A 15,149-nucleotide genomic window follows, 5' to 3' on the forward strand; every position below is an offset into this window, starting at 1 on the left:
ATTAGTATCCTATGTGGGACTTCAATACTTAACTAACTACACTACTCACACAAGAATATTCCAACAGGGTAATATTCTCCATTTTTCAAATTATTATCATGTTCAAATGTCATAGCTAACTATCAAACTAGGCTCACGGCTTACTATAACAAGCTAAGCTCATCTCTTTAATTTGAGCTATATATGTCACAATTCCAAGATCTATAGAACCCTTCATTAAAACGCCAAATTGTGAGGTACCTGACATTTCCTGCAACAAGCATCAGACATTAGTATAATTTGGTAAACTAGCAACCTTCCATTTTTACAAGTCTTTTAAGTCTCAGGCTACAAGGTAGGGGGAAAAAAGATCAATTGACTTTAGTGTAAATAGTTGATTAAACTTAAACACAAGATAGTATCACCAAATGGGCATTTGGTCTAGTGGTATGATTCTCGCTTTGGGTGCGAGAGGTCCCGAGTTCGATTCTCAGAATGCCCCATCATTTAATGATAATTTCTGATAATGTTTTTCAGTCCAGATTTTATTATAGCTGAAAAATAAATTGAGTAAAGTCAAGTCAAAAATTGCAAAATTTGGTCTCAATAGATCCAAACCCATCCAAATATATTTTAGATTTGACAAGACTCTTCATTAATAAATAAAGTAATCAACTAGATTTCAATAGATCCAAATACATCCAAATACATCCAAATATATCTTAGATCTGACAAATCTAATTAATAAATAAAGCAATAAATTATGTTGCAATAGATCCAAATCCATCCAAATATAGCTTAGATCTGACAATATATTTGGTGAATGAATGCATTGATCATTATTGATTATTCCTTATCTTTGTGTTCTGTTGGAGTTGGATTCATATATACATCCAAATGCTCCTTTAGCAATTCAATGGATTTCAAATTTTTGACATATGGTTTTTAATTTGTAATTGAACAATAAAAGTATGTTGGGTGTCAAACAAACAAACATCAAAAGCCTATGATGAAAGTGGTTAGGTACATAGATGTGGTTGAACTACTAGACATTTGGTCTAGTGGTATGTATGATTTATGCTTCATAAATAACACCATCTAAAAATAAAAATGGGCATTTGGTCTAGTGGTATGATTGGGCGAGAGGTCCCGAGTTTGATTCTCAGAATGCCCCATTCATTAAATATTGTTTACTACAATTTTTCAGTTCAGATTTTAATAATGAAGTATTTTAGTTCACTTATTAAAGATTTTAATAATGAAGTTTTTCAATTCACTTATTAATAATGCTTACTCTTCATTAATAAAGTAATAAATTAGGTTTCAGAAGATGTTGAATCAAGGAAGGGGAGCAAGGAAACAAGCCCAAAATTTTCTTACTTTATTACCTGAGGAGGAGGTTATTATCTAATTAATTCACTACCTCCACATGCAATAGATTTAGTTCTTTCATGGATGACGGCATTTTGTGGTGATTGGCCTTTCACTTAATTGTGCTCCTAACCTCAATATTCTAGAATTAGATCTATTACTTACAAAAATAAACTGCTCACTTGTCAAGACACTTCATCAATAGGTAAGCAGCTAGAAGCCAATGGCTAAAAATTTTGTAACATCTAATGGACTAAACATAGCTTTGCTGCACATCTTAATGTAAAGGTATTTGAAAAGGGCAACTTAAGAGTTGTAAGTTTAAACTTCAGACTTACCAAAAGAAAAAAAAAAAAAAAATTTAGACATTTGAAGATGAAAATGTCATAGATTAAATTTTGGTTTCTGTAGCAATTGCAGTTGCTGCATTGATACCAAATCAAATATAATTAGTTTTAATGCACGCCGAAAATGAATAATCAGCTTTTAGAACCCTATCAAGCTGCAAAGGTGGTTCAAGCAGTACTCTGTTGAGGTCTAAAAAAGGGTCATAGTGAAATAAGCCCAAAAAGAATAAGTCAAGCCTAAAAGGAAAATTCAAGCTAAGCCCAAAGTAATATATATAGGAGACCCATGAGGAAATAAAAGAAAGGCCCGGAGGATCCTGAAGCCCAGAAAAAGAAGCATCCAAAAAAAAAAAGAGGACCACGACAAAGTATAAGAAGCAAGGATCCTCAGGAACCATCAATAGGTGGATCCCTTCAGGCACAAACAAAAAGGAAGACTGGGACAGCTTGATAGAAAGAAGACAGAGGAAGAAAACAAGAAACAAAAGCAAAAAAAGAACACGAGCGACCTCTCATGGCACAGACAGAAAAGGCCTCGGGGAACTAGGACAGGGAAGAAGAATGATAACAAACGACTTTCAAAAATGGCAGAACAGAATTCCGCCCAAATAGGAAAGAAAAGGGAAAAGTGGAAGACGCCAGAAATGGGAATGCCGAGAAGGACATACCTCAGCACGTCCCAAAGAAGATGGCCAATCAGGAACTTTCAAAAGAATCAGAGCTGAAAGAAGGAAGGAATGAGAAAAAACGGAAAAGGGACTTACCGAGACGATGGGAACAGGACATGCTCTGTTTGCAAAAGAGCAAAACAGGGGAACCAACGGTTCCCCGGGAAAACCAAAAAACTCCATTATAAAAGGAGGGGATAGGTTGTGAAGAAAAGGCAACGAAAAAAAAAGGGAGAAACACCAGAAAGAAGAAATTCTCTAGAAAAAACTATCAGAAAATCTGTGCAGAAGAGAAAATACTAAGGGAAAAACAAATATTGCTTCCCGGTATCCTGTAAAAGCCACTATTGCACATACTCGGATTCAACGAGAATCAAACTTTGCAAGTTTTGAAGGCTGAAATAGCCATTCAAGACTGTAATTTTTGAGCTTGATTGAACCTTGTATCACGTCCTAGTGAGCTTTCTGTAATCCAACGGATAATATATATTAATGAAACATGCTTATTATTTCCCAAGATCCCCTCAGCATTAATTTCTTATCGCTTTGCTAATCTTATTTTCTTTCCTTTCGAATTTATCTTGCTAATCTTTGGCACTCTTCGATATCCTTGCTTGTCATTTTCTTTATATTGTTAGGAGTATTCTCTGCATCCCACTTGATTCTTAAACAGCTTGTTAGCTGCGGTGAGTCAAGGCCCGGTTCACCAAATCCTTGTTATTTAGGCCTGGGATCCTTGGGCCTGGGTGTCACGAAAAAGGCACTCTCACATTTTGGCGACTCCGCTGGGGACTGGGCAAAGGAGAAGGAAGAAGCAATCCCTTCACAGAGAATGCCTCCAAGGCAAAGAAACAGCAAATGAACTAATGTGCGACCTACGGCCTCTGAGCCCGTAGGAGAAAACGAGGTAGCTTCCAAGCAAGGAGGCGGGATACCCCTGGTAGAACAGGAGGTTGTGTCAGAGCAAAGACACGCAAGGCAGGAACCAGACCTCATGGCCAGGATGACAGCAATGTTGAAGGATCTGGAGCAAGAAGTTCGTCTTCTCAAAGAGGGCAGGACACAGGAAATCAGAGACAATGTTCCCCCTACTGGTCACCAAGATGGGACGCAGCCAGAAGGAGGGTTAGCAGTGGGAGGAAGAGCCAACCCTCAGTACTTAACACTGGCAGATGTCAATGCCCTCCTGGAGCAAGAAAGGGAAAAACTCTCAGGGATCCCCAAGCAATTCTCTCGGGATCCCCCATTCCCTCCAGAACTACTTGGCAAACCATACCCTAAGGGGTACGAACCCCCAAAATTTCATCCTTTCGATGGAAGAAATGGAAGTGCCGTGGAACATGTGAGTAGATTTGTCCACACTATGGGCCCCTATGCAAGAGACAGAGAATTATGTCTAAGGGAGTTCGCCAAGTCCTTAGTGGATAGGGCATACACTTGGTACACCACGCTGAGACCCGGGTCCATCAACACCAGGGATGAGATGATGGAAAAATTCTGAAATATTACCCTGGTGAAGACAAGATCACCTTCCAGAACTTACAAATGGTGAGGCAGAGACCTGGAGAGGATCCCGTCCAATTCATTAAAAGATTTGAAGATGTGTCCCTAGACTGCTATGGGGACCATGAAGAAAAGGAGCTCGTGGAAACCTGTATAGCCAACATGCTTTTTGATTACAAGCTCAACCTTGAAAATCTATGTATCACGCAGTTTGCTGACTTGCTACAGAGAACCAGAAGGACGGCACAAACCATGAGGACAAAAAGGCTGCCCGCGTCCCAAGCTATGACAGCATCAGTAGGAGAGAAAAGGAAGAGACCAGATGGGAAAGTGTTCGAGGAACCACCAGTGATCCCATGTACAGCTGAGGAGTTAAGCCATGTCCTAGACAAATGGATTGGAGATGGGGTTGTTAGGCCATTCACTGTGTCCAGGCCACCAACTGAAGAAGAAAGGAAGAATCCTTTATTTTGCAGAATCCATAATTATGTCAAGCACTCCACCAAGGATTGCTGGACCCTTCGCAGACTCTTCCACAAAAAGTTGAGAGAAGGAACCCTGGAGCTCACTCAGAAGGAGCCAGAAGTGCAGAGGAACCCCTTGCCTAACCACAAAGGAAAAGGGGTGGTAGCAGTAGTAATACATGGGAACCCGACAGAAGCAGGAGAATCTGAAGGATCCTTCCACCCGAGCACAGTCAGGACCCTCCAGAAGAATCCTAAGTTCAGGTCACTATTCAATCAATTAGGATTCGGACCAGAAGCAAGAAGAGTGGCCACAGAGTCTCTCATGAGCATAGCAGCAGATTCAGGGATGGAATGCTTTACAGCAGAGTCACATGCTAGTCGAGCTTTCCTGGAGACAACCAATGCAATAACCTTCACTGATGAAGACATGGAGGTTGAGCACCCAGACCACCGTAGACCCCTTTATCTAATGGCCACCATAAATGGCGTTCAAGTCAGAAGAGCACTGGTGGATACGGGGGCATCACTCAATGTCATAGCCTTGAGTACCCTGGAAGCTGTTGGCTTAGTTGACAGAAGGATCCTAGGGGCTCCCATGGAAATAACAGGATTTGGAGGATCGGTGGAATCAACAAAAGGATACGTGGAGCTAGCCTTAAGGGTAGGGCCAATAGTAGCCCTAACAAGGTTTCATGTGATTAATGCAGAAGTTTCTTATCATGTGTTGCTGGGACGTCCGTGGCTTCATAAACATCGTCTTATCCCATCCACGTTCCATCAATGCATTAAAGGGAGACTGAATGGGAGGCCCATAAGGATCCCTGCCAACCATAATCCTTTCAGTCAGGGAGAAGTGAACTTTGCAGAAACGATGTTTTATGATGAGTTGGAGCCAGATATTGAGAACCCTGCCCCGGGGACCCCAGGGGCACCTATCCTAGAGGAAGAAGAAGGAGGGAGGGGCACCCGTGACCTGAGGAACCTTCTGGAAAGAAAAAGACACAAAAGGGAGCCCAGCTCTTCAGGATCCCGAGAATGCGTGGTGGTGCGAGAACCTGGGGGAAGGCTAATCTATCGTTTGTGAAAGTGCGCGGGACCCGAATACATTGTGCAGGAAGGTCTCGGACCACCAAGCTGCATGATGGCCTAAGAAGAAATTCCAGAAGAACCAGTTAGGGAGGCCCAGATTCAGCTCGAGGAAGAATTAAAGGAAATAGATTTGGGGACAGAACCAGGATCCCGAAAGCCTGTCTTCATTAGCAGTCAATTGGTGACGCAAGAAAGCGAACAACTGGTAACCTTGCTTCAAAAATACAGAGATGTGTTTGCATGGACCTATGATGAGATGCCTAGTCTAGACCTATGGTTGGTAGTCCATTCTCTTAATGTGGACCCAGGGATGAGGCCAGTAGTCCAACTGGCTAGGGTTTTCCACACTGAGGTAGAAGCTCAAATAGTTCAAGAGGTCAAAAAATTGCTAACAGTTGGTTTTATCAAATCCATCCAACACCCAAAATGGCTTTCCAACATTGTACCTGTGAAGAAGAAAAACGGTCAGATCCGTTGCTGTGTAGACTTTCGCAACTTGAACAAGGCATGTCCTAAAGATGAATTCCCCTTGCCCAATATCGACCTCCTTGTAGATTCAGCTGTAGGAAGCTCAATGTTCTCATTTATGGATGGGTACAGTGGGTACAACCAAATCCACATGGCAGCCAAAGATGTAGAGAAGACGATATTCAGAACTCCGATTGGAAACTTTTACTACACTGTAATGCCCTTTGGCCTCAAAAATGCGGGGGCTACGTATCAGCGGACCATGACAGCCATTTTCCATGACATGATGCATGAGGAGATGGAAGATTATGTAGATGATATTGTGGTTAAGTCAAAAACCAGAACAGGACATTTCCAAGTACTTGAGCAAGTCTTTGAAAGATGCAGGAAGTACAAGTTACGTATGAACCCCATGAAGTGTGCCTTTGGAGTGTCTGCTGGAAAGTTCCTTGGGTTCCTGGTACATCACAAAGGCATAAGTGTGGATCCAGCCAAGGCCACAGCTATCGCCACAATGAGAAGACCAACTACTGTTAGGGAACTCAAAAACTTCCTGGGAAGGGTCTCCTATATTAGGAGATTTGTGCCTGGTTTAGCCTCAGCTACAACAGGCCTATCCAAACTGTTGAAAAAGGGAAATGAATTTACTTGGGGAACCGAGCAGCAGGAAGCTTTTCAAAGAATTCAGGGCATCATGACTCATCTGCCCACCCTCCAGGCACCAGTACGTGGGCGACCTCTGTTGCTATACTTAGCATCAAACTCCCAAGTAATAGGAGCTTTGTTGGCACAAGAAGATGACCAAGGAAATGAGCAGCCTGTATATTATGTAAGCAGAACACTCAAGGATACCGAGACCAGGTATCCCAGAATAGAGAAAGCCTGCCTAGTGATCATTTATGCATCCCAAAGGCTGAAGAGGTACTTCTCAGCTCACCAAATCCTCTTGGTAACCAAGTCCCACCCCAGAAAAGCACTCTTGCATCAGCCCCTTCTTACGGGAAGGGTAGCACAATGGCTAGTGTTGCTCTCTTAATATGATATAGGCATAAGAACTCCCAAGGCTGTCAAAAGCCAGGCCATAGCAGATTTGCTAGCTCAATTCCCAGGAAAGGAGGAAGGCTCGCTGAGCGAAGAAATCCCTGGGGAAGTAGCAGTAATGGAGATCCCAAGAAAGAAATGGACCATGAGGTTTGATGGGTCGGCTATAGCAACTTCAAATGGGGTAGGAATTGTACTAAGTTGTGAAAATAGGGATATCATGCCTTGTCTTTCAAGCTTGGTTTCTCGTGCTCTAATAATGCAGCTGAATATGAGGCATACTTAACCGGGTTGACTATAGCACTCAGCATAGGAGTAAAACATATGAGAGTGTTGGGAGATTCCAATCTTGTAGTCTCCCAAGTGAAAGATGACTTTGCATTACGGGAACAAAGCTTAGCAGCCTACAGGACTTGGGTGCAAAGGCTGGAGATGGAATTTCAGACTTTCAGCATAGAGTACACTCAAAGAAGTGAAAACAGGTTTGCTGATGCGCTCGCTACCCTGGGATCCCAAATACCATTTAATGGGAGGGATACGCTGATAAAAATAGGAAGACAGGAACATTTTATTGTAAGGATCCTCCAAGGGATGTACCCCGGAGAGTCCAAACAGTGGGACTGGAGGGACGAAGTCAAAGAAAAGATGAAAGAGGTAGGTCCTAGAGGGAACATCAAAGAACTAATGGGTTACACTCAGATAGAAGGAGAATTGTATAGAAGGCTACCAGGAGGAATACTGTCCAGATGTATCATCGAGAAGGAAGGAAAGTCGAAACTAGAAGAATTACACGCCCAAGCATGTGGAGTTGTAGAAAAGGTCAGCCTGTATAGAAGGATGCAACGCATGGGGTATTACTGGCTAGATATGGACAAGGAAGCAGCAATTATACAGGGGAAATGCCAGGAGTGTCGTTTGGCAATTGATAAAGAAGAAAACTATGCAGTGTTTATTGCAGAAGATTGGCAGGTTCCTTTCGTAGGATACCTGGCTCAGGGGATCCTGCCAACCGACAGGAAACTGGCCCACAAGCTCAAAAAGCTAGCGTGCAGGTATTTCCTGTAGAACGACATTTTATTCAAAAAGGGATACCACAGGAATCCCCTCAGGTGCCTGGGACCAAAGGAAGCTAGAAAAGTAGTCAGAGAAGTACACTCTAGAGATTGTGGATGTCACCCAGGGAAGAGAAGGCTGTACAAGCAGTTACTGTTGTTGGGATATTACTGGCCAATGATGAAAAGAGACTCTGAGGAGCTGGTCAAAACATGTCATGTTTGCCAAGTCCTGGGAGATGCAATTCACACTCACCCAAATGTCCTACAGGATATGACGACGATATGGCCTTTTCATACTTGGGGGCTTGATCTCATAGGGCCTATAAACCCTCCATCCAACGGTTATATATGGATCCTGGCAGCCACAGAGTACTTTACAAAATGGGTAGAAACCATCCCTTTGAAAAAAGCTACTGGAGTAGCTGTAGCAAATTTCATTTGAGACCACATCATTACAAGGTTCGGGATCCCCAGAAGATTGATCAGTGACAATGGAAACCCATTCATAAACAAAGATATGAAGGGGTTAACTGAAGCATACCACATCAAGCATGGAAGATCTACCCCATACTACCCACAAGGAAACGGCCAATCTGAAGCTACTAATAGGGTAATGTTGAAGATCTTTAAGAAAATGAAGCATGAGTATGGAGGGAAATGGAGTGACCATCTGGTAGATGTGCTTTGGGCATGTAGAAGCTCTGTAAAGACAGCCACAGGATTCTCCCCATTCTCCCTGGTCTATGGAACAGAAGCCATCAGCCCCGTGGAGTTAGTCATTCCTACACCAAGGATAGTTCTGGAGGAAAATCAAGGAGAAAGTGAGGACGTAAACAATGAAAAGAGGCTAGCAGATCTGGAAGGGGTAGAAGAAGAAAGAGAGCTGGTCAAGAAAAGGAGCCAGAGATACCAGCAAAGAATGACCAGAGCATATGCACAAGCAGTACGCCCAAGAGTGTTCACTGAAGGGCAATTAGTACTAAGGATGGCAGAGCACGTGAGGAGGAACCTGCCAGGGCCTTCCAAGTTCACCCCAAAATGGGAAGGGCCCTACATCATCAATGCAGCTCATGAGAGTGGGTATTATTACCTCACCAAAGAAGATGGGACAGTCCTGAAAGAACCCATAAACGAGAAATGGCTGAAGCAATACTATGCATAAGGACAAGGGGATCCCGGTACCTCAGGGTCCTTTTACCAGCTTCACTATCTGCTAAGTTCTTTTTATTTTTATCTTTTTTATTTTTTCAGCCTTTATCATGAATTCTGGTCTAAGATGATTTTGTTCAGGAACATGTGATAGATTGACACTTTGTGGTCAATACTGCACTAAATGATTTTTCTTTGTTCCTTAAAAATGACCATGTTTTAATGAAGTTCCTGTTTCTTCAACATTTAAGTCTTTCTTTAAATACTGCAAAGATCAAGTTTGGATAGATTTAAGGAAGGATACCTGAGTAAAAAAAAAAAAGTATGTAATACCTTTTTACACATGGCCCAGGATCCACCTCACAGATAACTTCAGATATCCCACAGACAGTTCCAAGTGCATAGGTCTAGGATCACAGATAAAAGTAAAGTATCTAGGATACCTAGCCTAGCACTTGGCAAAAGGGGAACCTGTCAAAGTTCATGAACTGGGACCGTATCTCAAAAATATGTATAGGAAAAGATACCAGTGTACCCAGTTCAGTACTTGCATAATAGATTACCGGGTACCTGGACCAGAACTTACAGTGAAGCTTGTGGAAATCATGGTCCAGGACTCAGGAAAGAATAGAAAAAAGTCATAGGAAAGAAAAGACAATATATCAAAGAAAAAGGCAGATTCACATGCTAAGAAATGAGAAGCAGTTTTGAAAAAAAAAAAAAAAAGAAGAAACAAAGAGGAAAGCAATGTTAAAAAAAAAACTTATACAACCCCAAATTGTTTATGTAAATCTAAAATAAGCTAAGGAATGAGGCCGGCCAACAGGGAGGCATCCGGAGAAATAACAGGCACGGTTAAAGTAGAAAGGATCCTCTGCCGCTTGACCTTCAAGTCTTGTAAAACCTTGTGAGCATGAGCCAAAGCTTCCTCAGCAGCAGCTATCTCGGTGTCTATACTCTTGAATGATTGCCTCTGAAACAGCATATGAGCCAACAGACGCAAGTGATCCAGCAGAAAAGACAAATTGAACTTGGCCTCCAGAAGGTCTTGCACCACCCCTCTCCACTCCAGAAGCTTTTCTTCAGACAAAGAATCTATAGAGGAATTCCTCAGGGAAACCAGCACAGCACACAGCAACTCCATCAAAATATTGCCCAGAAAAACGCCTCCCCTGAAGCCACTGGTGAAATCCCCGTGACTCTTGAGTAGACTCTCTAGCAGCGGCAGGCCTTCCACAGGAACAGAGAAGCGCAGGAAGCTGCCATAAGAAGACCCAAAAACATGGAAATGACTGGCAGGAAGACTGTTAAATTCCAAGAGATCAAAGCGAGCCAGGAAGGAGGAAAGCCTTGAATCAAGATCTGAGGCAGCCACTTTCGAGGCGTCCCCCATCACTGTGTCACCACTTGTAGAGACAGGAGGACTTGCAGCCTTTCGCTCTGGATGAAGGTCAGCAACTTGAACGGGTCTCACAATTCCTTCAGGGATAACAGGCTCAGAACCTGCAAAGCCTGTATCAATATTCAAAAAAAGAAAGAAAGGAAGAAGAGATTTACTCTTAAAAAAAAAGAAAAAGGGGAAAAAGAAGGACAAACCAGTTCCGGCTTCTTGGGACAGAGCCTCTTCTTCCTGATCCCCTGACTTCCCCGAGGATTCTGGGAAAGAACATAAGGCAAGTTGAAGAAAAGGTGAAGGACCAACGGCAAAATGGCTAAAGGAAGGAATAGATGCAGGGGGCTTCGCCATAAAAAGAAAAGGAAAGAGAAGGGCGAAGGGGAGGAAAGAGAAGAAAAGGAAACACAATGGGAGCAACTCGCACTCACCTTCTGAGCTTTCTGATTCTAAAGAAGAGGCAACACTGGGAGCGGATTTCTCACTGGTTTGACCTAGAAGGAGAAAGAAAAGGAGGAACTCAAAAAAACTGGGAAAGAAAATAAAGATATAACGCTATTTCAAGGAAACAAGGCTCACCTGTCTGTTTGGATAAAGGAGTGTCTCCCAAAGTGCCTTTATCTGACAAGGTTTGAGGAAACACAGTTCTGATGGGACTAGGAGTGCACTTAAGATGGGGACTTTGGGATGAAGGGATCCTAGAGGCTTTGGGATCCTAAGAATCCTGGGAACCTTGCATCGGTTGCCCGGTTTCCCCAGCTATACCACTAGTAGGGGGCTCCTCCCCCACAGTAGGAAAGACAACAGAAAGAGCTGTGACAGTTTCCTCTCCTAGAGCCTTGCCAGTCATAGGAGGGGATACCTCCACCTAAAGAAGAAAAAGCAGTGCCAAGTAAAAAACAATGAGGTAATGCTAACAACACAATGTCAAAAAAAAAAAAGGGGGAGGAGCACATATCACGTTGTTACCAGAAGATTGGCTTTTGCCCTTCTTGTAATCAGACTTGTGTTTGGACTGCAAAGGAAACCACCACTCGTCAGCAAAAATAGAAATAAGTGCAACAAGGTGAACAAATGAAAAAGAGAGAAGAAGGAAAGAGATCTTGCCCTTCTCTCTCTCTCTACAGATTCTCTGGAAGTCTTTTACTTACTACGAGTACGCCCAGAGGGTCCTAAAGGAGGCTGGGATACAAGACCAGAGGATCCTAAAGAACCATAGACTGAAGCAGTCACAGGAACCTGGGAAAAAGAAGACTCTACCTTGGTCTTCTTCCGGGTCCTTGAAGCCAAAGGTTCCCTGGCATCCTTGCCTTCCTGAGATGCCAAGTGTGTTTGAGATTTCCCAGTCTTTCTTCTTTTTGTCTTAGAACCTATCTCCACACTTTCATCAACATCAACAGCTTTCATTTTCTTCGGCTTGACATTCTTACCTTTACTCGGAGCAGTGGCAGCACTTATTGTCTCCATTGCACCTTTCTTGATGGGCACTCCAGAAGAAGCGCCAATGATGAGACTATAACCCAGCTAAGTCTTAGGAAAATCCTGTCCATAAGTTACCCAACCTCCCCTGGTGGCATGCCACTCTGCAAACCTAGTCTTGCTGCTTGCAGCAGCAGAAACAATCCCAGCAGTAGGAAGGGATAAACGCCTATTGGATGTCGGAGCAGAAACAATACTAGGATCTGGGGTTTCCCGAACTATACCAGAGCCAACATAGTCAACAAAAGACTTTTGTACTCTTCTCCAATAACTGGTATAACCACTAGAAGCAAAGACTCCTCTCTGGGAGTTAGGCACTGCAAATTGGGGGCTCCTCCGTGACCAATAAGAAAAGGCCTGCAGCCTCAGGAAAGGATCCAAGGAAGGAAGGGATGGCACCACGCCCTTAAAGACTGGAGGAATGTCCTGGTCAAAACCAAATTGTCGGAGCACCCGGTGTGCTGAATAATGAGTATATTTTGAGCCACTTGAAGAAGGCACAGGAAGCCAGGAGGGGCTAACGCAGGCAAGATAAGCCAGACTGCCCTCATCACCACGGCGCAAGTCAAAGGTAAAGGTATTACCTGTAGAAGATAAAAAAGAAGACAATACAGAATCACACGCAAAGCCAGGGCCAAACTCACGAGGGGATCTCCAATGTAAGCTCCCTGTTTGGTCAAATAATTCCACCAGATTGAGGCCACCACCTTTCAAGCTAATCCAATGAAAGATAATGGGAAATGCATCAGTAGAATTGCCACAAAGACCTTTCACTATGTCGGGGGATCCTTGGAATTTGTCCTTCACAAATTTCAAATTCCTGCACTTGGCCAAAGTAGCTGCAGAACGGTCCCACACGAAAATCTGAAGGATAACACAATGAAGAGATGAAGTGATCACATAACAAGAATCACCCTCAGTCACATCTCCATGAAGCTGGTCCAATTGAGAGTAAACATGACCCAAAAACAGAGGGGCCAAAGGATACTGGGTACCTCGAGCCAACTTGATTGCCAACGGAAAAAAGGAAGACTTAACTACCCAGGGAACTCACTAAACAAAAACTTACTAAGCCAAAAAGCCAGAAAACCGGCCCACCTCACTTCCTTATCTTTCTCACGAGAGAGGGTCATCACTCATCTCCCCATCCTAGCCGGCTTACCACCAGAAGAGGCGGCGCGACCACCAAAATGACCAAACAATTTATCTTCTACCATGAGATCCTCACCAGAAAGATTAATATCAAAGGGGCTCTAGTCACCAAACATCGGGAGGAGGAAGTTATTAACCACATCTTCCAAGGTGATCGTTAATTTACCAGCAGAAAAGAAAAAAGTATGAAGGGAAGGGCACTAACGACGTACCAGATGCCTGAGCCCTTTGGCGTCTCTGAAGCCCTCAAGGTTTCTGGAAATAGCCACTGCCTTTAGGATACCGGCACGCTCCAAGCGACCCACAAACTCAGCATCAGACAGTTCCTTGTCTACCCATATAGGCCAGCCCTGAATCTTTCCCGGAACAAAATCAAAGAAAATAGGAACTGCCTCTCGAATTCCTTGTCTAATCTGAAGATCAAAGATCTCTCTAGGGTCAGGAACCTGGGCGGAACCAACGAAACCCGCTTGGCCACAAAACATCCAAACATGAGGGAATGGAGGAGCCTCACCATGAGATACATGAGGGAAAAATAAACTGGGAGAATACCAAGGATCCCGTAAAGGGAAGGCCGGACGTTTGGTAACCTCGTGAGAATCACTCGGAGTAGAACTAGAAGAACCTTCACCCTCAAAAGGACTGGGAGTACGCTCTCTCCTCTTTCGGGAAGAAGAAGAAGCCATCGGAACAACACGTACTATGAGAAGAAAGGAGATTGAAAGTGCGAAAAGGGGGGACCGGAGTAACAGAGAAGAAGAGAAAAAGAAAGAGAAACTCAAAGAGTGAAAGACTCAGAGAAGCAAAGTGATAAGATGAAACGGCTACAATAAAGGCGCAAATAGCAGTTGGGGAAAACGGTTTATGAAAAGACGCGCCAGTTGCCAAAAAATTTAATTTGAAGAAGGGATTAATCAGCGGTTATTAATGAGAAGTAACGGGAAACGAGAAAAGTGGGTAGAGGAGTTTTACCTCAAATACTCAACTGCCATGTCCCGTGTAAAGAGGAAGCTACAAAAAGTAATAATTATAAGGGAACGCGACACGCAAAAAAGGAGGTGACCAAAAGCAGCAGAAAAGGGCCGGGATCCCAAGTAAAAAGGAAGGGAATCCAATAGAAGTTGAGAAAAAGGGATCCCACGAAAATCTTAGGAAACCTAAATCACTCACGCGTGGGCTTCAGGCAACCCACGAGCTCGGGGGGCTAAATGTTGAGGTCTAAAAAAGGGTTATAGTGAAATAAGCCCAAAAAGAATAAGTCAAACCCAAAAGGAAAATTCAAGCTAAGCCCAAAGTAATAGATACAGGAGACCCATGAGGAAATAAAAGAAAGGCCCGGAGGATCCTGAAGCCTAGAAAAAGAAGCATCCAAAAAAAAAAAGAGGACTACGGCAAAGTATAAGAAGCAAGGATCCTCAGGAACCATCAATAAGCGGATCCCTTCAGGCACAAACAAAAAGGAAGACTGGGACAGCTCGATAGAAAGAAGATAGATGAAGAAAACAAGAAACAAAAGCAAAAAAAGAACGCGAGCGACCTCTCATGGCACAGACAGAAAAGGCCTCGGGGAACCAGGACAGGGAAGAAGAATGATAACAAACGACTTTCAAAAATGGCAGAACAGGATTCCGCCCAAATAGGAAAGAAAAGGGAAAAGTGGAAGATGCCAGAAATGGGGATGCCGAGAAGGGCATACCTCAGCACGTCCCAAAGAAGATGGCCAATCAGGAACTTTCAAAAGAATCAGAGCTGAAAGAAGGAAGGAATGAGAAAAAACGGAAAAGGGACTTACCGAGACGATGGGAACAGGACATGCTCTGTTTGCAAAAGAGAAAAACAGGGGAACCAACGGTTCCCCGAGAAGACCAAAAAACTCCATTATGAAAGGAGGGGATGGGTTGTGAAGAAAAGGCAACGAAAAAAAAAGGGAGAAACACCAGAAAGAAGAAATTCTCTAGAAAAAACTATCAGAAAATCTGTGCAGAAGA

At 43.3% G+C, this 15,149-nt stretch overlaps 1 non-coding gene across 1 annotated transcript; it reads left to right on the forward strand.

Moving 5' to 3' along the window:
- Positions 1-409: 409 nt before the first annotated feature.
- TRNAP-UGG lies at positions 410-481 on the forward strand. The gene has a single exon. It is a non-coding gene; the product is annotated as a tRNA-Pro (tRNA).
- Positions 482-15,149: the final 14,668 nt, after the last annotated feature.

The sequence above is a fragment of the Quercus lobata genome, chromosome 11 (assembly GCF_001633185.2).
Source record: "Quercus lobata isolate SW786 chromosome 11, ValleyOak3.0 Primary Assembly, whole genome shotgun sequence".
Lineage (NCBI taxonomy): Eukaryota > Viridiplantae > Streptophyta > Magnoliopsida > Fagales > Fagaceae > Quercus > Quercus lobata.